A 20227-nucleotide genomic window follows, 5' to 3' on the forward strand; every position below is an offset into this window, starting at 1 on the left:
GGGTCCCCTGGCAGGCCCCGCCCACCGAGCGGCGCCACGTGCGCCTGAACCCCGCCTTCTCGGCTAGTGGCCGCCCCCCCGCCTCCGAGGAGACCCCGCCTACTTGGCTGACCACCCTAGCTCCGCCTGCTCCGCTGGAGGCCCCACCCTCCCCGCCCCCGCACACCTGTACACCTGGGCGCCTCCCTGGGCGTTGAGCTGCAGGAACTCACAGCTGAGGCCGGGGCTGCGAAGAATCCGGGAAGGCCGAGCTCGATGCTGCTCCTCTCGTGTAAAGGGGCTTTGGGAAGCCCTCCGTCCTCTCCCCTTCCACCGGCCTCCCTTCACTCCTAAGGACCTTCAGGGCCTTCCCACCCTCTGTCCCTCTGCCTTGGATTCCCTTCCTTCCAACATCATGCTAGGTCTGCTGTCCCAGCCCCAGATTTCACCTCCTGGGAGGAACATGTCTTGACCACCCTCCCCATCACTCCCCCTCCCCACACCTGCATCTCCTCAGGATGTTCCTGCACACCGATGGGTGCTGGGTCTGACTGTGTGTGGCAGCCTCACGCCATACTTTGCCCACCTGTTTCACCTGGTTCTCTGGGTGCTCCATGTATCTTGGTGCATTGGACACCCTGACCTGTTTGGCACTTGGGACTGAATAATTGTGCATTGAAGGATGTTTATCAGCATCCCAGGCTTCTACCTGCCAGATGGCAGTAGCACCCCTCCCCCAGACCTTGCTCATGTCTCCTGGGGGATACCATCACCACGCCCTATATTGAGGGAGGCTTCTTGACATTGTCATGGGCCTCTTGCCCCCCTGCCCCCTATTGGAGTTGAAGAGAAAAAGGGAGAGACACGGGGCAGGTGAGTCAAGGCCCAGGGACAGGAACTTGGGGGTCCCTCCAGCAGCTCAGAAACTTAGCTCCCCAAGAGTAGGCCAGCCTTGACAGCTGGCCATGGCCACCAGACTCTCCCATTTTCCTGTCATGGATAAACTTCCCTCCTCCTGAAAACCCTTCAGGGACTCCCCGCTGCCATCTGGACAAGGCTGCTGGTTCAGCCTGGCTCATCGGGCCCTCAGTGGCCAGGCCCTGCCTACACCCACCTTACCTCTCACCGTGCTAGTCAATCTGCTGGCCCCTCCTCTGAGCTCCAGGTCATTTGCACACTGCTCGCTGCTCTGGGGCACCTGTCCCTCCCCTTGCACCCCAGCCCCCACCCTCCTCCTCCTCCTCAGGGTCGGCTTGGTGGGCACATTCCCAGCTGGGCACCAGCTTGACCACAGCTCCCTCTTCTTGCACTTGACTCCCAGCCACCTGCTGTGTCCCTCCCCAACTGCCTCTTGATGTGTCTTTATTGAATGAAGAAAGGAAGGAACACATTTGATGTGGGAAGTTTGATGCCAAGCTCTAGGCTGGTGACGGGGTTGGAGACGTCCTCCAGGCCCCGCCCTGAATCCTGAGTCGCCCTGGACCACACCCAGCCCTTGCCTAGCACCCTGGCTCCTGCTTTACAGGCAGACACCCCACTGGTGCCATGTCTCTCCTCTGCTGGGCACACAAAGCTGGCCTGGGTTGTGTTCCCCCAAGAGCGCCCGTACCTGGTTACCAGGATCGGACCCAGGTTCCCAGCCCTCAGCATCATGTGTCAGGACAAAGTGCAGTTCTGTGGGCACCTGGTGACACACACACCTATCGGTGTTGGTACTTAGTCCCAGCTGACACACAGCGCTGGAGCTGACCCTAACCCCAACCCTTCCCACCAGCAGCCAGTACTGCGCTTGGCCCATCTTCAGGATAATCTTGTTGATCTCATCTGCCCCTGCCAGTGATCTCCCTCTAATGCACTCATATAAGGGGCCAGGGTGGGGGGTACCACAGCAGCCCCAGCTGTGCCACGGCTCACTGCACTGATAGTGAAGAATGCTGGTAATCATCCACGTCACACACACTTTTGGCAAAATGATGGTGCATGTGAAATGCCAGGTCAGCTCATGGGCTGACCTTCCCACGCACCTGTCCTCCGACATCTCCAGCCCTGCTCTGACTCAGGGAATAGAGGGTAGAGTCTAAGCCAAAACACAGCTGACAAGGTCAAGGCAAGGTCCAGGCAAATCTCACAGACCAAGCAGCACAGTCGTGGTCAGTGCTGGGCCCAGCCTGGTACCGCACCCCAGCCAGGGACAGTCCCCAGGGGCATGTTCAGCTCTGCCTCCTGTGTGGGAGGTCACACTGGGTTCCTTGCCTCACATCAGCACTGGATTCCTGTCCTTCAGCTCAGGAGACTGAGACAGATCTGAGAAGGCCAGACCTCTGGGGTCTTTGCCATGTGGCAGTCACCTGCTGGTCACACCTGGATGAGGGCGAGTCAGCAAGGGCTCCGAGGAGGAAGCAGCTGAGCGGCAGACCCTAGTGGACGGGTCTGTCCCACTCAGTGGACTGACCCATCTCAGAACAGTCACTGACCCACTTTTGCCACAGTCGTGTGGCCCGGTTCTTCCCAGAGAGCACACCCTCTGAGTTCCCCCTGCACCTCGTCTCCTACGGATACCCAGTAAAATGTTTGTTTTCACCTCATTGGTGAGCATGACATTGGAACTCTGTCAAAGTTGTTATTTTGCCATGGGCCTCTTACCCGTATTTCCTGAAATATTTGTCTGCCCGAATCGTGGCTCCCTGTCAGAACACATTCTAATTTATTACAGTTTGCTGCTTGCTCTATACCCATTTTCACTGATATATTTGCTCTGTCTGCACACAGAGGAATTCATTCACATTTGTTTAATTTGGGGATTGTCTTCCTGTTATCAGCCTGCACCAAACACAGGCCAGTATTTGCCCCCCCGGAGCGTAAATTCCCTCATGGGCACATCATCCCCTTATCCACTCCCTGCCAGTGTTCATAGACTCTGCCCGAGCTCTGTTTAACTCTGTGATTTTAGTCATTGTTTTTCAGAGCTAGTAAAATATGATTGCATTCCCTGACATTAAGGTTGTCTGCTCGATCTCAGAACACGCTGCTGTGTTTACGTGGATGCCATCACTCTTCACCACACAGGCCGCTTTGTCTGGTGACTTTCAATACATGTGAGGAAAGGCATTCAGATTTCCCCCCCAATTCTTTCTCTGTAAAATCAAAGTGTCCTCTGTGTGCTGACAAGCATGGCTGTCACAACCTTCCCCCTCGGGAGCTATGATTGCTGACCCGGTTTATGCAGCAGAAACTGAGGCCCAGAGGGAAGGAACAACCTGCCCAGGGCCCACTACAGGATTGGAAGCCTGGGTCACTGTCCCTAGAGCCTTCTTCCACCTTTTCTGGTTGTCAGGCGTGCACTAGGTCTGCGGAGCACACGACCCCTGGTGACGCACGTGGCCGGCACCGGGCTGGGGACCTGCAGGCCAAGGAGGCAGGAATGTGGGGACCCCAGCCTGGGCTCAGGCCTTGAAAAGGGGCCAAGCCCAAGGGACCCGCAGCCCTTGGTGACAGAAGGGAGGGCATGACAGCAGAGTCGAGGCTAAATAAGCCTGTGCATCTGAGGTTAGTGGAGTGGAATCCTGCCCACGAAGAGGGCAGTTGGCTGGGGGCTCCAGACGCCTTTAACGGGACGGAGCAGGCACATGTCATGTGAAGGCCGGAATGACACAACAACAGGAACAGCAGCCCACGGCAACCCAGTTCAGGTTGTGTCCTAGGCACACCCACACCTGGAGTGCAGGGACTGCAGAGGGAGGCCACAGACTGTGGCTCTGGGCCAGAGAGAGTTTGGGACCTCCTCCATGGGGAGATGAGAGAAACAGTAATCCCCCCCAGGGGTTACTGCCAACAATCAATGGGCACCGAAGGCGTTTAGCACAAGCCCTGGCACCCACCAAACTCCTGACAAACCAGAGCTCTGCTCTCGCCAGCTGCGCGGGGCACCTGAGAGGTGCGGGGAAGCCTCAGGAGACCAGGTCTCCCACAGGCTGGAAGGGGGCCCCAGGGGACCGCAGGACTTGACAATGAGCAGGTTGCAGGCAAGGATCCCATGTGGAAGCGGATACCCTGCTGGCATCTGTCCTGGGGACACAGACATGGCAGTCCCCTCACACAGAGTTTCCTGCATGATGGTTGTTCCCTCGGGGGGCGGCAGCAGGTCACCAGGGCCCTGGACATTGAGGATGGCCAACGGGTCCTGGGCCAAGTCTCAGAAGCAAGGCCATCCTGGGAAGCTGTGACTTTGGTCCTCCTGCCCGCAGCCCTCCCTGGGTGACCCACACACACCCTGTGAGTCTGGGTGGGATGTGAGAGACATGCCACCCATGGTCCTCTGCAGTCAACTAGAAGCCAGGACTCTTGGTGACACTGGGCCAGCCATACCCTCTCTGCTCCAGCCTGGTGATGGTGGCACCCCAGCCCAGGTGGAAACCTCCCCGGGGAGCAGGAGCCAGCTGCCCCATGTGGCTCCTTTGGGGCATCCACCTGGCTTCTCCCTAAGGCCATGGGGCATGATGTAGGGTGATGCCTGTGGTCTCTGCGCGTGCTATGGGCCCAGCAGGGCCTCCTGGGGGAGTGCAGTGGGATAGACACAGTCACTCGTTCCTTTACACACCTGTCTACTTTGAGCTTTTTAATCCCAACAAGCAGGTGTGACTTCTGTAATTAAAAAAAATATTTTTTAAGTGTGTAAATAATAGCCATAGAAAGAAAAGGCAAAGCAGGGACTCTGGCTGAAGTCCTGGATGTTCGTGAGGAGCTGGCTCAAGGCAGGGTTACACGACCGGCCTTTCATGCCTTTGGACACAGGTGGAAATGGTCCTGGCCCTGCCAGGTGCCTCGCACACGTGGGACTTGCACAGCTCCCTGTCCCTGGTGGTCTCTCTCCCAAGGTGGGAGGCCCTGGTATGCAGGGGTGAGCTTGTCCAGAGTCCCCAGGGCTTGGCCTGGCTACGTGTGCCAACCCGGCCACCAGCAACGGCCTCAGCACTGGCCATGCTTCCTGGGCACCCACGCAATGACTGGTTGGCTTCCTGGAAGAGGTGACAGCTGAGTTGGAACAAGGAGGACCCTGGACTGGTAAGGGAGAGCTGGGGGCTTCAGGGGGTCACAGTGAGACTTGGCCCGAGATGCGGAGGCTTGCAGTCCTCCTCTACCAGCTGGACGCACCCTGAGCATCCTCCAGCCTGCGGGGCTGCTGGGGTCGGCTTGTAGCCTTTGCTTCTGACTTCTGACCCTTCACCACGGGTGCCCCCACGCCCCTTTGTCTGCCTTCAGCAGTACTGGGATGAGCCCTCGCCACCAGCTCCCATCAGTCCCAGCTCCCGAATTAGTGCCAAACCATAGCCTCTCCTGGGGGTCTCAGCATGGGGGGAGGTCAGGGGTTCCCTGCCCTGCCCCTCCCCCAATAGTAGCTACATCAGAACTTGCACCGGGGTCCCCAAGATGGGTTCCCTTCGGTAGGGGTCGGGGACAGATGGGGGCTTCACAAAGCATGACTGAGGGCCCCAGTTCCTCCTGCTGCCCCAGCACCTCTCGGGGACTTCAGGCCTCCTGCAGAGCCATCTCCTTGGGCTGCATGGAGGCATTTCGGCCCAAGGTCTTGCTGGGGGTTGCTTGGCGGCAGGGGCAGGGCCGGCCTGGCACACTGGGTCCTGGATGAGGTCTTGGGCTGAGATTTCTCACAGAGCCCCCTGATAAAGAAGGTTTGGGACATCCTTAAATGTCACCACAGGGGTTGAAGGGCTGGGAGCACCTTGGGGCATCCACATGATGATAAATGAGTGTCTTCTGTGTGTTGGCCACAGTGACACATGTCCCTAGTACACGGGGGTGAGGAAGGCCTGCACAGGTGAGGCTGCGTGCCCACAAAGGCTGCAGAAGGGGGTGGGAGTGGGACAAGAACAGGTGAGTCGAGGAGGCCAGGACTCAGTGACTCTTGTCTTTTACAGTAATGTTTTTGTATCAACTGCTCTTTTATAAAGAGTTGCCATCATTCTTTTTCAAAAGTTATAACGTCGTAAAATAACCTTACAGCTTACTTTGTAACGTGTAATAATCAGGGCCGGTCAGAGATGGAGACGAAGCCCCCAGGCTGACCCCTCACCAGTGTCCTTCACCCAGTCCAGGCTTGCCGGGACTTTTTGGAGATTGGTTCAGCTGGTGTGGCTGGAGCTGGCCTAGGGCGTCTCTGGATCGCTGTTCAAGGCCCTCGGCTTCTCTCCAGATCCGCCCCAGTGCGTGGTCAGCAGTTCTGCTCCAGCTGGGCCAAGAGCCCGACCACCCCCAGGGGATATCCAGGGCCCAGGTGGACGGGCTCCCGGAGTGCTGTTCACCTGGCCGCCCCTTCCCTGGGTTCCCATGGGAAGTGGAAAGGCGCAGGGGCCTGTGGAGCCGGGGTGGAGCCGGCACCCCCAGCCCTACCCCCAACCCTGTCCCCACTCCGCCCCCACCCCCATCCCTGCAGCTGCAAATAGTCCCTCAACCCAGCATTGATTTTCCTTCCTTGCTCCGGCCACACTTTGAAGTTGGTACGAGCTGTACCTCCAGGTGCTCAGCGATGCTGACCTTGGCCTCCCTGCCCCTCAGCAGAGCATGCTGACCTTGGCCTGCCCCTCAGCAGAGCACGCTGCTTTGTGCATCCTGCCGTCCTCCTGGAGAGGCAAGGCACGGACCACCCGGCCCCCTGGCAGTCCACGTTAGACCCCGTATTGCAGAGAGCAGCGCAGACGGGCCTCCCCCTCCTCTGATTAATGTTTAAACACACGTGTGGGGGAATGTGGTGCGGGGCAGGGGGCCAAGGGGGAGAAGAGCTGTGTCCTCTGTCCACTCAGATGCTGCTGCCTGCTGAGGCTGAAGGGGAAGCAGGAGGCCGTGGGCATTGGGGGTTACATGCCTTCTCTGGGGACTGAGCCTGGGGAACGAGGGTGCCCACCCCAGGCGAGCCCCAGCAAGTTCCCTGAGGGCCAGGGGTGGGTCTGGAAGGACTAGGTTGGGCGCCCTGGGGCAGAGCAGACTGTGGGGCACAGTGGGAAGGCCCCACCTCCAGGCCATAAAGGACATCAGCCAGGCGGGCCTGGTGAGCACAGGGCCCAGAGGTGCAGGGTGGCTGGTGAGAAATGCAGCACACAGGGCTTCCCTGGTGGCACAGTGGTTAAACTCTGCCTGCCGATGCAGGGGACACGGGTTTGAGCCCCAGTCCGGGAAGATCCCACATGCCGCGGAGCAACTAAGCCCATGTGCCACAGCTACTGAGCCTGTGCTCTAGAGCCCGCGAGCCTAGAGCCTGTGCTCCACAACAAGAGAAGCCACCGCAATGAGAAGCCCATGCACTGCAACAAAGAGTAAGTAGCCCCTGCTTGCCGCAACCAGAGAAAAGCCTGCGTGCAGCAATGAAGACCCAACGCAGCCAAAAATACATAAATAAATAAATAAATAAAAAATAGAAAGAAATGCAACCCCCCCACACACAAACACACACACACATAAACGATACTAAAACAGAGCCCTGTGGGTCCCCCGAGTCCCAGTGCAGCCCCACTTCTGCCTTAGCTGCCCTGCCAGGTTCCTGGAGCCTCTCTCTGGACCACCTGACCTAACCCTTAGCCTCTCAGAGAACTTCATGTGCTTTGAACACTGCCTGATGTTTTGAAAAAGCTGGTTTCCTTTCTGATTATAGAGCTAGCCTGTGCTTTCTGTAGACATCTTGATAAACACATGGAAGGTCAACAGACAGAACAGCACTGTCTGAGACCCCAAACCCAGGGCTGGAAGCCAGGGCTGAAATTCAGGCGTGTCTCTCTCCAATCTCTTCTTTGCAGGTGTGACACGTGTGCACACGTGCACCTGTACCCAAGGCACACTGGCCCCACCCCACGCATGTGTTCATGTGTGCACACCCACCCTCCCTTCTGGAACTTCCTGTCCCACAAGGCTCACTCTGCCACGTTCAGGGTGATGTTGGGGGCAGAAGGGGTGGATCCCCTGCCCTTAGCCTCTCCTTAGATCTCCCACCAAGGGCCCAGGTGGGGAGCCACAGTGCCAGGTGCTTGGGGTGGGGCTTCCGGTCCTCCTCCTGGTGGCAGGGCACCTGTCAAGCTGGCCCCTGCTGTCCTGAGACCTTGGGTGGCAGCCCAGCCTTTCTGAGCCCTTTCCTCTCGAGCCACTGTGGGACAGTGGTGGCGGACCCCAGGCTGTCCCATGGAGTCCCCCAGGACCTCCTGCCCCAGATGACGCTGGGCACAGGGGTCGGCACAGGCTCCCAGCCCCCTCAGACCTCAGCAAGTCAACCCCGTGCCTGCCCCTGGCACCGCCTGGCCTGGTCTCTTGGGGTCCATGCCCTTGGGGGTGTTGGGGAGCTGAGGGGCTAGGCCCGCAGTGACAGAGCTGGCCAGCAGAGGGCAGCAGAGGGCCATGGAGCCCCCTCTATAGAGCACCCCGCCCCCACAAGGGGCCTTATCCCACCTCTAGGACACCCAGACCCTGACCCTCATCTGCAGAGGGAGATCAGGCCTCACCCCTCCCCCACCCCAGGCCACCTCTCCTTCAGGCCTCTATCCTGCCGCCTGCCCCCAGCACAGAGCTCTCCCCCACTGCTCTCACCAGCCCCCACGCACGGGTCACCCCCAGAAACTGTCCTGGCCCATCTCAGAGCCCAGCACAGGGTTTGCCTCCTGTACCTCTGGGCCCCCAAGGACCGGGTGAGGCTCCAGAACATTCCAGGCGGCAGCCCAGGGGCCATAAAGCACGTTTGTGTTGCCTCTGCACCACGCATCCTGAAAAACCCACCTCTCAGCAGCTCAGAGACCCCACGTGCACCCAGCTGCTGAGGCCACAGCTAGGGAGCACCTCCAGGGAGCGAGACTGGGCCTCCAGGGTCTGGCCAAGCATCCTCAGGGGCCAACTTCTCCCAGTGGGGGTCCCGACAGGGGTGGCTGTACCCTGCAGCAATGTGAGGCTCCCTGGACCCAGCATCTTGAAGGCTGCAGAGCCTTGTTGCCTCAGTGGGTGGTCAGTCTCTTTGTGTCCTCCAGTGACAGGGAGCTCACCCCTTCATGGCTGCTGGTTCCAGAACCTCCACAGTTCCTTCCCATAAGCTCAGGTTTGGTGGTATCAACACCCTCGGCCCCATGGGTGGTGTTCTGAATTTGCCATCAAGCCCTCCTCCTCCCGCTGCTAGATCCGGCCTCTGGCCTGGGACCCTCCCTTCACTGTCCACCTTCTTTCTCAGGTGAATGCATTGGTGTCTTGGCTGTAACTACAGTCCACAATGGTCCTCCCACCAGCCCAGCCACTCCCAGGACCCACCCATGGGCCCAGGCTCCCACTGTAGGCTCCACACAACTGACCCTCCTCAAACAAGCCCCGACCCCAACCCCCCAGCCACCACATGGCACCACTGGCCCTAGGACATCACCCCCCCATTCTTCTTCACTCACCCCAACTTCTGTCTCCCTCTCCCTCCTTCCCCAGCCCACTTGCTTGGCCCCATCTTGGACAGAAGCTCCTAACTGCCCTCCTGCCCCCAGCCATGCCTGAGAAACCTCCCACGGCTGTTCCATGCACTCAGAACCAGTCCGGGCTACCCTCCACCCCCACCCCTCCACAGCCACACTGGCAAGAATCCCACCCCACCCCCGGCAGCTGTGACCTGGCTGGGCCTGGCCCATTCCCACTGTGAAGACTGGGGCCTGGCTGGCTCAGGTTGTCAGCACAGACTTGTACCTGCCACAGAGGCTGATCTGGACCAGGCTGTGGCCTGCCCTGGGCATGGAAATGGGGCAATGAGGGTGGAGCCGAGGGTGGCTGCTGGACAGCTGAGGTGAGAAGTGCACTGTGGGCTTCCAGGAAGGTAAGCAGGCACACAGGGCAGCATGGCCGAGGGAACCTCTAGGAGCAGAGTGAGCCTTGATCAAGCGGCACCTGAAGCTTACATTGCTGCAAATCTTCTCAGTTACACAAGCCCATGAGTTCCCTTCACAATCCAGCCCAGTTTGCAGTGCGTTTTCTGTTCTTTGAAGCCAAAGGCTCACTGTGGGTGTATCACCACTGTCTACCCCACCTCGCCCCCACTGCAGCCCAGAGTTTCTCCCCACAGTCTTCCAGGTATGTGTGGCCGGCTCGCCTGGGGATGATTGGGTCCCCACAGCAGCCCCTCTTCAGGCCCTCCACCTCCAGAGGAAGCCGGCAAGGAGCAGGCTGGGTGGCATCTACCGCAGAGTAGTCACGCTGGCCCACAGTGAGCCCCAGAGACAGAGACACCCGGTGGCCCCCAAGGGCCCAGGGCCAGCCAACCAGGATGCCCATCTGGAGGGGCAGATGGAGGTGGAGGGCATGCTCCCTGGAGGTCACTGTGCCAAGGAGGAGAGTGCCCCCAACCAGGACACTCTGGTCTGGACTCTGGGGGGCTGTCTCCCCAACCCACCCCATCACCCCTAGGCCTGCAGCCTCTCCAAACCCCACACCATCTCCTGCCCCAGCCCTGCCCACTGCCCCACACGGTTCCACACCCTCACCCTCTGGGGCCTGCAGCCCCCCAGTGCCCGCAGCCCCACGGTGCCCTTTGTCCAGCCTCCAGAGCCCACACTGAAAGTCACAGCCTCCTACCTGACACAGAGGCACCAGGAAGATGGGCTAGGTCTGACGTGCCCTATGTGCAGAGCCGGGTGTGCGGCCGTGGCCTTGGCCGGGCGAGAAGCTGGTGAGACCTACAAGCTCCCGCTGGGAACGGGCCCAGACTCCAAAGCTCGTCTCCCTCTTCAGAGTGTCGGGACAGACACCTGCCCAGGGTACCAGCTCGGGTGCTGAGTGAGTGACAGCCTGAACCAGCGAATGAGCCTTGAGCTGCCCCTCATGGGGGCTCAGCCTGGAGCCCTGGGCCTGGTGACCGCAGACCCCGTGTCAGCCAGGGGGCGGCCCAATTCTGGGCACCGTTTTCAAGGAGCAGCCCCAGGGGCTGAGGGCTGGCAGGGTGGGTGTCTTAGGCCCACTCCACTGAGAACAGACTTGAACCTGTCTCACGTTTCTCCTCCCAAAGCACATTGTCTTTGAGGATGGGGCATTTTGTAACGAAAGGGTTTGATGATCAATGGGAGCAACTTCCCCCTTACAAAATATTGAATGGATTGTCACAGCGTTGTTAATTGTCTATACTCCAATATAAAATAAAAAGTTAAAAAAAAAATTGAGGGACTTCCCTGGTGGTACAGTGGTTAAGAATCTGCCTGCCAGTACAGGGGACATGGGTTCAAGCCCTGGTCCGGGAAGATCCCACATGCCACGGAGCAACAAAGCCCGCACACCACAACTACTAAGCCTGCATTCTAGAGCCCTCAAGCCACAACTACTGAGCCCACGTGCTGCAACTACTGAAGCCCACACGCCTAGAGCCCATGCTCCACAACAAGAGAAGCCACTTCAATGCACCGCAATGAAGAGTAGCCCCCACTCGACGCAACCAGAGAAAAACCCACGCACAGCAACGAAGACCCAACGTAGCCAAAAATAAATAAATAAATAAATAAATAAATATTTTTAAAAAACATTGAATAGAGCCACTTCCCCAGGCCACAGCCCCTAGCTCCTTCCCATTCAGAGCAGAGGCCTCCTACCTGGCCCAGCTCTCTGGCAGGGGTAACCCTGCCATTGCCCCATCCGGCTATGTATCCCCCTATACCACCAGTGCCAGCCTGGGATCTCCCATCCTGTGACTGGGTTTCCTCGATGTCTTCACCTCCAGTGTCCCCGGGAGTGGCTCCCGCTGTGCCCTGCTCCATGGCACCCACTGATTCAGGCTGCCAAGGGGGCACTGGGGTCTCCAGCAGCCTTGTGCCCTTTCTCATCAAGGTGTAGGACAGGGGCCACTACTCCCAGCCTCTGAGGGAGAAAAAGAAGCATGTGGGGGCCTGAGGCTGTGTCCGGGGAGAGTCTGGCCACACAAAGGCCGGCGGGGGTGTGGCAGGCCCTGGGTGGCCTGGCCTGAGCTCCGTCTCCCCCCGCCCAAACTTCACTTTGCTGCCCCTCATCTCTGCAGGGGAGCTGATGTGGATGAAATGGGAGCGTGAGACACGTCTGGGGAGAGGACATCCCCAGTGGGGTCGGAGAGGGTCGATGGGGATGGGGGGAGCAGGTGGCAGCCCCCAGCCCTTTTTCTGAGCATCAGGAGGAGCTGGGGCTTGTCTGGGCTGGAGCCCCACAGCGGTGGGCAGTGGCCGCAGCAGAACATGCCATTTGTTGCCCCTGACAACGTGGTCTTGGAGGGGGTGGTGGTTTGAGGAACAAACTCATCCGGGCTCCCTGAGCTGGAGGGTCATCTTTGGAATGGGGGGTCCGGGGCTGTTCCAGACATGGTTCCCCTGGGGAGAATGAGCTCTGAGCCGGCCACCTGCTCCCCCCGGGCCCCCTTCCTCCCACTGTGTGTGGCTCTGTGCTGGTCCAGCCCTTATCCCCTCCCTTCACCCTCAGTCCTACCTGGTTCCCTGGAGCCCTCACTCTCCTGTCTCTGGGCTCAGAACCCAAAGTTGAACTTGAGGGAGACAAAACTGAGCCAGACCCCACCAGGAGAGAGACAGCCTGGCTCGGGGCAGAGGTGGCTGTGACGGGGTGTTGTCTTAAGATGCAATGGGAGGAAACAGCACCAACTACCCTAAATTGCCCTGAGGCTTGAGCACGGGGCGCCAGGAGCTGTGGGAACGTGCAGGGGACGAAAACGCAGACGCACAGTGTGGGTCTCGGGACAGGCCCCAGGCTCCTGGGGACAGAGGGCTTACAGCTTCCCAGGCAGGCCCGCCCAGGTCTCGGGTGGAGGGAACGCGGCATTTCCCACAAGCCCCCTCAGCCCGCGGTTTGACTGCTCGTTAACATCTGAGGACTGCGGTCGTGGGCACTCCAGCATCCCTCCCTTGCCTCAGAGGACATGCGGGTGACTCGTTGAACATGCTGGGTTTGAATTTCCAGTTCGGTTCTCCCAGTTTCATAAAATATTGACCCAATCTCAACATTTACAAGGAAAGGGCGTGCTGCTGGGAGGCACGACGGGCTGTTGTGGGATGGGTCTGGGGGAAGTAACCGCAGGGCTCTGACACTCACGCCCGTCTCTCTCTCTCTTCAATCTGGCTCAGATATTTTAAAAAGGGAAATAAAATCTCTGCTTCACAATGGTGGTTTCTGCACTGCTTCCAGGTCTCTGGGGTCAGAGTCCCCCTCGTGCACCCTGGGTGCAGTTCCCTGCATTTGGGGGCTCAAGGAACAGGGTGTCAGCACTGAGGGGAGGAGCTCGGGAGAGACGGGGCTGGTGGCTGGAAGCCAGGAGTGGACAGTGGCGGCACCGGAAGCAGGCAGGACGTATGCCTGGTGGCCCCAGCCAGCGTCAGAGGCCTGGCGCCCATGGCCAGGTGGGTGGGGGGAGAGGCTGCAGGGGGCCGGTCTGCCCCCTCAGGCTCCTGGCTTCCTGCCTACCCTTAGATTCCCGCAGGTCTGTCTTGCCTCAGGGCCTTCGCACTGATGGTTCTTTCTGCACATGCCTGGCTCTTTCTGGTCTCCTCTTCTGAGAGGACCTTTGGTAGCACCTGAGTTCGGCCACATTTCCTCACTGCCTGCACCTGCCCTAGCACCTGGCATGCACCTGTCCTAGCAAGTGTGCCCTACAGACTGGGGTGCAGGGGAAGGAGGAGGCTCCCTCACCCCTGGGGGCCTCTGGGGTTGCTTCTCAGGCTGGATGTGTGCTGGACTCTCTCCAGCCTTGCCCTCGATTTGCCCACGCTCCATCCTCCCAGACTGACCACGTTGCTCGGGGGTGCCGGGCAGGTGCTGGCTCAGGGGCCCTGGCTATGGGGCAGAGGGCAGAGGCCTCAACACCTCGGTCTGGCCACAGGCATGGGTGCAGCCCAGCTCCCCTACGCCCTGTCCCCACAAATAAAAGATTCCCTTCCTCCTCCCAGCCTTGCACAGCCGCCTGCAGCCTGCTCAGGCCCGGCCCTTTGTGCCCACACGTTGCCATGGAGACGGCGATTCAAAGACCTGGCACTTCAAGGCTTCCCTCCTCTATTGGCGGGCTGGGCGGGGGTAGCTGGGACGGTTGGTGGCAGGTGCTGCCTCCTCTCTCCGTCCAACTAAACGCCAGGCTCAGCCAGGACTGGCACCCACTCCCTCTCACCCAGGGACAGGTGCACTTTTACTGGGATCTTATTTGAAGTTGTATATAATGAGGGAAACTGAGGCCTGGTGGCCCCTGGCTCCTTTGGTCTCTCTGCAGCCCAGCGTGGTGCCGGGTACATGAGGGCTGCAGCGTACTACGCGGCGGCCACAAGACTCTGCATGTGCCTTCTCCACTCCCCGGCCAAAATCACCATCTGTGCAGGGGGCTGCTCTCAGCCTGAGTGCCCGCAGGGTGTCCGAGCCTCTGGGACCCAGGCCCAGGCAGATGCTGCCCCTCCCTCCATACCCACAGCACCTGATGGCCCTTGGACTGACAGGCAGGGGGTGCTGCAGGGGGCTCCTGATCCAGTACTAGTCCATCCTCTCCTTGTCTCCACATCCGCCGTCTGGTGTCTGTCTCTGAGTCACCCCACTGGGGGTGTCGCGGGGTTTTTGAGGCTCTTGCGCTTTCTCTATGCCCTGTGCACTACTCACACTTTTTATCTCCCCATAATCCACCCTTTAATCATCTCAGACTCATGCAACTAAAAAAGTCTACAGCAGAATTTTCTGGTTGCAGCCACTGCCCTCCCACCCCCATGGTGTGGCAGAGGAGAGATGACCATTTGGGGTGTCACCCACTCACTGTGGCACGTGGGGGCATGTGGAACAACTTTGAGCCTCAGTTTCCTCTCCTGCCTAATGGAAGCAGCCACCTGCTCTTTAACATATGTCCCCAGATGTCTGGGAGGCTGGGCTCTTTGGGGGCCTCATTTCTTTGGGGGAGACCCTTTGTTCCAATCCAGGAACTCTGGTGAGGGCAGCCCATCCAGACTTCACTCCCCTGCCCACGTTTCAGAGCAGGCCGAGCCAGTGAGGAACTTCCTGGGAGTTTCCTGATGGAAGGATGGAAGCCAGGGAGAGGCAGCAGGGCTGGCTGCACCCCAGGCTGGCTCCATGAGGCCCAGGCTTTGCACCTGCCTTCCTTGGCCTGGACCCCTTTTCACTTGAGCACCTTGGCCCAGGGCAGCCCTCACCCTCACGGGCTATGCCCATGGAGCCATGGTCCTGGTTTCTGGAGCAGGCAAGTGTTGTGAACACAAAGAAAGAGTATACAGGCCAGGGCCCTGTGACAGGGCACAGCAGGAGCCAGACAGCTTCACTAGGTGTTGCCCCAGCACAGCATCTAGGTGACCCTCTATGTTTTACGTTAAACTCCTGGGAGCGGGTACTCCCTTCTGGAAAGATGCTGGCGATGGTCTGGTGTCCCTTTTCAGTAGAGAGGTTCCCATGAGCAGTCAGCGTCCTCACACCCCATTAGAAGCTATGAGACACAAGTTTGCGGGATCTAGTGACATACCTGGACCCAATCTTAGCAGAGGAGGGGCCATGGCCACCCCTAGGTGCTGCCCCTTAGTGTCCCCAAATGGGAGGTTTTAGTGGATGTGTGTGCCTTGGGGCTGGGTCAGGGCTCCAGGCTCCCAGATGAGCCCCGGGTGAGTCCTTGGGCTGTGTAAGGAGAAGGAGGAGCAGAGGCTGGGACTGATGGAGCCTCTGGCGTGGTGGGTGCAGGGCCTGGCACACAGAGGTCAGTAACAGAGCTGGGCCCTCCACCCCATCCCCAACCCCTCGTCGCTCCTGGAGATGAGCACGTGGACATCACCTAATTTGGACTAATCTGGGCTCCCCAGCCCAGTAGAGGAAACACCTGCCACAGGCAGAGCCCTGCTTGGCCCCTCGTTGGGTGGGCACAGTTAGCTGAGGACTGCTGCCCATGTGCCACCTCCCCGGAGCTTAGCGGGAGCTAACAGGTCCCTGTTCTATCACAGGAGCCCCAGCCTGGCAATGAGGTCACTCAGCTAGGGAGGGATAGGGCTACGGGGGTTGGGGTTGAACCCCACCCGTCTGACCCTCAGGCCTGGGCATCACCCACCACACTCTTTTCTGCAGAAGAAACTGAAGGGGGCCACAGCCTCACGGGAAAGGGCCAGCTGGGCCCCAGCCCATGGCCCCCACACCCTGTGAGCTCAGATGGGGCCACCCCCTCGTCCCACCTGGAAGGGTGGCCGGGCCAGGTCCTAAGTGCAGGGATACTCTCTGCAGAGTAAGAGCCTGCCTAACTCAGAACCCACTGCCACGTCCAACCGTGTGGGGTTCATGGATTACACCCATCAGGCTTCGCACGGCCAGGAAGAGGGGTTCAGAGGGTGTCCCAGGCGGCGGCAGGCATCAGTGAGGGTAGAGCAGGGAAGGGCAGCACAAGACTGGCCCGACGGGGTGAAATGGGCACGCACGGCCTGGGTTGTCACTGGAGGGAGGGTGTCCTCCTGCTCCATTCTGTATATCCCAGACTTCTGCTGACAAATCCATCTCTTCTCCTCCTTTTTTTTTTTTTTAATAAACTTTAAATTTTTAGAACAGTTTTATATTTACAGAAAAATTGAGAGGATAACCTAGGGAGCTCCCACCCCAGTTTCCCCTATTGTTAACATTTTACTTAGTATGTGTAATTGATGAACCAATATTGATACATTATTATTATCAACTAAAGCACATACTTTACTCCTCTTTCCTTCGTTTTTACCTGATGTCCTTTTTCTGTTGTAGGATCTGCTTTTTAGTCATTGAAACTTCCCAAGAACAAAGGGACACAGAGGTGTGGTTTGGCACCTGGGACCCAGCCCACCGGGCATCCAGGGGACTACCCAGGAGTCAGGCCTGGACAAGGTGGTGACAGTGACCCACCACATATCTGGCTGTGGCCCTTGCCCACTCCTTACTTCCTGTACCACAGAGACCCACCTAGACTTCAGTCTCCTAATCTGTGACATGGGCCCAAGTTGCTGCCACGTCCACACCATGCTCCACACCCGACAAGCACATGGAAGAGCCTTTTCCCCAACTGTGGCCAGATGCTCTCGGGGCTGGACTCCCCCCTCTCAGGAGCCTGGGTCCCCCAGACGGGGTCTCCCTGTCCTAAGACCTGGGTGGGACAGGGGCAGCATAGCCTGCTCCCTGAGGGGCACACAGGAGGCGTTCCTGACCTGGCAGGCAGAGTGGCTGCTGGAGGTGCCTCCCCCCAGTTCTCACCCCCCAAGTCTCACTCCTCCGCACCCGGCCCTGCTGCCATCCTCCCACCTCCAGTCAGCCTCAGCTGAAAAGATGACCTTTTCCCCAGAAAGCTCTGCCAGGACAAGACAAGCTGGTGAGTTATGGGGCAGGAGAGACCCATGCTCTGCTTCAGTGAAAGCAGCTTCCGCCTCACTCTGGTCCTTGAAGCCCAGCCCCGGGGGCTGCCCAGGGCCCAGGCTGGTCAAGCATCCCCTCCTTGGTCCAGGTGGGGGGCAGGGAGGCAAAACTAGGCAAGTGGGTCCCTAAGGAGTGGACAGTCAGCCTTGGTTGCCCTGGCCCAGCACTCAGGGACCAGCTATCTGCCTCTTCCAGGGAACCCTCCTGGATTACCCACCTCTCCTCCAAATGACTGTTGTCTTTGCACCTCCCAGATGGACATGCCTAGGCAGGACCTTCAAACTCAGGGACCCCCAACCCACTTTGGGACCCTGGGAGGGATGCTCCTCCCATGTCCCACCACTCCTGCCTTCCCTATTCTTGTTAATTCTACCTCCTAAGAAGTAGGTCTTACCCATTTCACCAACAGGGAAACTGAGGCTGGGAGGGGAAGGGACTGCCCAGGGACATGTGGCCAGTCTGTGAGAGGCCAAGGATCTGCTAGCAACCTGTGACAAGTGGGGATAGCTGGGGTATGATAAAGCAATGTGGGTGAAGCTGACTGGACCCATGAGGAGGAGCAGTGAAGCTTCTGGTGACAGGCTGCAGTGGGAGCCGGGGAGCAGGGCCCCTGTGCACCCCTGTTAATCTGGCACTGCTGCCGAGAAGCAGGACAGCTGGACGACAGACTAATTAAAGCAGGTCTTGCTAGCACAGCGTCAGTGAAAACGAGGGTGGGGGGAGGCTCTTCCGGGTGCCTGGTGGCAGCTCCGCACAGGTGGGCACCAGGAGAGTCCCTGCCTGCCACCTTGTCAGTGGTGGCAGCCAGGAGGGGATGGGGTCATTTGTTTTCTTTGTAAATAATGCTTTATTTCCTGTTTTGAGTGGATCCCCAACCTGTAATGTAGATAAAAGGGGCACAAGAGTGTGTCTCACTCTCACCCCATCTCCAGCCATCTGACAATACAGCCCTACCTGCAGGTGCCCTCCCTCACTCCCCATCCCTTCCTACAGGTGTCCCCCCACCCCCCATCCCTACCTGCAGGTGTCCCCCCACCCTCCATCCCTACCTGCAGGTGTCCCCCCATCCTCTGTCCCTACCTTCAGGTGTTCCCCTACCCCCATCGCTACCTGTGGCCCCCCCCCCAGCCCCCATCACTACCTGCAGCTGTCCCCTCTCTCGCAGAGTGAGTCCCCCAACCTTATTGAAATCTGTTACCCTGTCAGGGGGTGGGGGTATTGCATCTTACAGCAATTTAAATTTGCATCTTTCTTATTTTGAGTGAAGTTGAGCCTGTTTTGATGGGTTCATTTCATATCTTGGTCATTTTTCTCTTGGTTTGTTGGTCTTTTTCTCACTGATTCGTAAGAATTTGTTATATGTAACAAGAAGTGGCCTTTTGTGAAATGTCTCCGATACTCCCACAGTATGTTGTTTATCTTTTTATTTTGTGCCCCCCTCTCACTGCCATGCATCTGCCTTTTATTTTTATGAGGTTGAATATATCCATCTTGTACTTTATGGCTTCTGGTTTTTGTATAATTCTTAGAATGATTCAAGTTTACAGTTTTTTTCTTCTTCTTCTAGTAGTTTTATGGTATTTTACTTTTTAAAGCTTTAGTCCATTTGGAACTTATTTTAGTATCAGGAGTGAGGTAGGGAATCCAAAAATTTCCCCCAAACGTCTGTTTAGCTGTCCTAAGATGATGTATTTGCTATATATTTTGAATTATTTGTTGAATAATCCATTTTTCCTCCTGGATTTCACCTGCTCCCTTCTCATATTCCCATTGGAGTCTCTTTCTGGGTTTTCCTTCCCATCATCTGACTGCCCATGGGCTGTGTTAATTATTGTGGTTCTAGAATATATTTTAGGATCCCACATGGCCTGTCTCCCTCGGTATGCTTATTTTAAAATTTTGCCTGGGTTTCTTTGCTTGCTCAGAATTACTTTGGCAAGGCCTCTTGATTTAGTCAGAGAACCACCACTCAGAACTCCAGCGAGGCCCAGGACGCGCCCCAGGGCCCAGCGCCCGGACCACCTCCTCTGACCTGCGCCCGCGGCCCCGCCCCATCCCGGCCCCGCCCTTGCTGCAGAGTACGCAGGCGCGGCGCTGTCCAGCGTGCTGAACAGTGGTTCTGCCCCCTGGCCTTGGAAAGGGAGTGTGCCAAGGGAGTGGCCCAAGCGGAGGACATTCTTTCTGGGTGTCCTCACTTGTCTATGGGAAAGGAAGTGGTCCTGGCCGAGCCGGGATGCTCTGCAGGCCCAGCTGTGGGCCCTTCTGCTCATATGCAGAGCCAGCCCACCCTGTAGGACAGGCTGGAGACACCCAGTGGCCAGAGCAGGTGGAGAGCACTGGGCAGGGATGGCCGGGAGAGGAGCTAGGCCAGGGGCAGGTGGCTATGGCCACTCTGCTGACCAGTCATTCCAGAGGAGGCCTGCAGGCAGGTGGGAAGCAGCAGCCAGTGGGGCCCTCAGGCCGAACTTACACATGCTTAGCCCAGACCCTGGAGCCCAGACCCTGGGCATTGATTGGAGACTCCCAGAAACCCAGCTCTCAGGCCGGTCAAGAGTGGTGGCCGGGAGCCCAAGATTCAGCACATAGGCAGCCGATGGCTCTGCTCCCAGTCTCCCTTCACCAGTTCTCAGCTGCACCCTCAGGGCCCAGGCTCAGTTCCCAGAATGCCTGACCTGGGAGAGCCTCCCCTGGGAGAAACTAGCCACCTGACTGGGAAGGGCTGCAGCTGGATGGGCTGGTGGGGCGGGGGCCCTGAGCCGGGATGGACTTGGGTGGCAGACCCTGAATGTCCTGACGCAGGCTGGGAGAATTGCCTCTGTGGCTGGCAGCAAACCTCGGCCAGCCTGGCCTGTCAGCAGGAATCCTGGCTAAAAATACCCCAGTC

The sequence above is a fragment of the Monodon monoceros genome, unplaced genomic scaffold (genome assembly GCF_005190385.1).
Source record: "Monodon monoceros isolate NGI ecotype Baffin Bay Population unplaced genomic scaffold, NGI_Narwhal_1 Super_Scaffold_1, whole genome shotgun sequence".
Classification (NCBI taxonomy): Eukaryota; Metazoa; Chordata; class Mammalia; order Artiodactyla; family Monodontidae; genus Monodon; species Monodon monoceros.